Source organism: Propithecus coquereli, unplaced genomic scaffold (assembly GCF_000956105.1).
Source record: "Propithecus coquereli isolate 6110/MARCELLA unplaced genomic scaffold, Pcoq_1.0 Scaffold279, whole genome shotgun sequence".
In the NCBI taxonomy this organism is placed as follows: Eukaryota; Metazoa; Chordata; class Mammalia; order Primates; family Indriidae; genus Propithecus; species Propithecus coquereli.
Window position 1 is genome coordinate 911021 of NW_012148385.1, and position 2914 is coordinate 913934.

The following is a 2914-nucleotide window of genomic DNA, read 5'->3' on the forward strand; positions in this document are numbered from 1 at the left end:
TTTTTTTTGAGAAAAGCAACTCCAACATTTGAAATATAACAAACAGTTGGGATTTTAACTTAGAAAAACAGTATCCTTTATGAAGGTACTATTACAGTGTTTATTATTCTGAGGCTGCAAACTAGAAATTCTCAAAAGGGCTTCATTTGATTTTTTTTTAATGCAACATAGTGTTGGTGGGCTTTTTGGGAGGAGAACTTTTCCTATTGGTTGTACTAAAAGTATTTGAATAAAGACTTTTCTCCCAATTTTTTTTTTGTTGTTTTTCCATTTGGTAACTTAAAAACAATACATCCCTATTTGCATGTTCTTTCTGCTTTCTAAGGAAGAATATAATTGATGTTATTCACTATGTAACTCTCATTTGTTGTTGCCTAAAGAATAAGAAAAACATTGCTAAGTCAGATGAAGACTATGATAATATTGCTTTAGAATAAAACTGTTAATCTCAGTAGAATTTATAGAGTAGAATAACAATAATATAGAAATTGACCTTTACTGCTTTTTTAAGGGATTTAATTTTCAGAAGGAATTTAGTGTATTTCCATAGCACAGTCCAAATTATGTAGTGCGGATTAAAGAGGGTCCATGTGTTGTAGGTCAAATATAGTACTTAAAATTTTTATTGGATTAAATCTACCATTCATATTCCAGAGATTTCTCAAATATAGAAGTTTTAAAAGTATTTGAAAGGGGAAATACCCTTGCTTACATGAATTTGTATTAATATGTGGGTTTTTTAAAATAAAGTTCTTTTAGGGCTAGTTAATAAGGTGTTCCAGTATAATGAATGATATGTTTGATATACGTAACAGTTTATGATCACTTGCTTTTAAAGATACATTTTTTTTAATCCATTTGAAGCAAAGGCAAAAAGGATTTAAAATGCCTGGTGATCTTGATCTAATGTAGTGTTTCATAGGCGTATATGTATGTGGAAAGAACTGCTGATAAATACTGATATGTCAGTCTATATCCTGATTATTTATATATAATGTGTGTGTGTTATATATGTGTTTGTATATATATATATCTCATCTCCCTATGTACCTGAATTTATCCATTCATATTCTGAAAATAACCAGCAGTTCTTTCCACATAGTATATTATGTATAAATGGTTCATTGGTCTATTATATACTATTCCAAACTTTGCCATAGAACTCCTAAAATTTTTGCTACACCAGAATTTATAAAATATAACATATTTTACTTATTCAGTTTGACTTTAAGGATTTGTGGTTTCTGTTGTTGCCACTCCCATTCACTGCCAATGCTGTCAGGTTGTGAGAGTAACTAGCAATATTGCAGAAGTCCAGAAAAGAGAAAGCAAGAGCATCAAATTTCATGTGGAATTTGACTTTAAAGTATTTCCTAAAATTTATTACATTTTTCATTTGACTTAAGTAATGTACTTCTCAGATTAAACAGTTTACTTTATAGAATAATTTTATTTAGTTCACTGTGTACAATTTTTAGTCTTAAGAATCTGCTTTACTATTCATTTGTTAAAATTTTAATTTTTCTCCTGGGTGTGCAAAAATGCTAGAATGCATTTTTTAAGAGATTTATGATCATTCTACTTAACATTGGATTTCTTCCAAATTCCTCCTCTATCATTTTATATTAAATGTAATGGTTGCATTGTATAATAAAATCAAAACCAGATGTTGGAGATGCAGTATAAATGGAAGTTTGTTATCATGCATCATGGCCATACACTCAGACTTTCATTTAGAATTATTCAGAATGAGATTTACCTTACTCCATTCTCTGTCTTGGAATTCAGGGGCAAAATTATACTTCAGCATACATTCAGGTATATCCGAGTTCAACCATTTTTATTTTATTTCAAGTTGTAATACAGTTAAAATGTTTGTTTCTTAGAATATTGCTTAGAAGTGAAAGGAATTTAATTGGTTTGGGGGAAGTTCTTTTATCCCTCCTCTAAGCCCCATCCTGGAGTTTATTAATGTGAATACCATAAAATGCACACAACTTGGAGAAATTTAGAAAAATTTGGGTAGATTTTGCTTCTACCCAGCATGAAACGGAGCTGGTAAAACTTGCTGTATTTTAGAGTTCTTAACTTCTTAGTAATAGAAAAGAACTTATTTTTAAAACAGAATGTTAAGTAAACTGATCATAAATCTTTATTTAATGAAGTGATTCTGTTACTATGGTCTTCAAACTTTGTTTTCTACTTATATTTTGTGAGTATTTGAAAGGAAGGAAATTTAAGAATGATTTTGTTTACCATTTCTGTTTTGTAGATTGTAGCTCTACTTTAGTAATTTTTATAGGTTATGGCTAATAGAGATTTTAAAAATATGCCAGGTGTATAAGCCTATTTCGATTAAAACTTTATAGTGGCTTCCTAATCCATTAACCTTTAAAACTAAAATGAGTAGAATACTAATTAGCACTTGGATGCATTGCTTTTTTGGTGGCATCTGTGGTATTTTTGTTTAAATTAGATTCAATAATAAATTATGAAACACTTATTATTAAAAATTGTCATGTATTGCTTAAAGTTTTAAAAAAAGTTATGATCTTGCCCTCAAAGGCTCATATTAGAACAGGTAAGCTGGTGCCAATTGCTTCTGCCAATTAATCTTGTAACACTGTTATTAGATTTCTAACTGAAAGTCTCATTTACTAATTCTGAAATATTTTTGTTACAAATTTGTAGACCACATCTCAGCAGCAAAGAACAATTTGGTATATTTATTTTTAAGACAAATTTTAATATCTGAGGACATGATTTTTATAGACAAAGTATGATGAAAATAAATAATGGTCTTTTTTTCACAAAGTATTTACTTTGCTGAAATAATTTTAATTCTCATGCCTCAGATGATTAAAATTATCTATTTGGAAGGCTTAGCTTTTGAAAGAAAAAATTCTTACCTGAA

The 2914-nt window shown here is 28.9% G+C and overlaps 1 protein-coding gene across 1 annotated transcript in view; it reads left to right on the forward strand.

Annotated features, from left to right (window-relative positions):
- The window catches only part of GLS (glutaminase), an 82094-nt gene that overhangs the window by 56050 nt on the left and 23130 nt on the right, over positions 1–2914 (forward strand). The window lies entirely within an intron of this gene.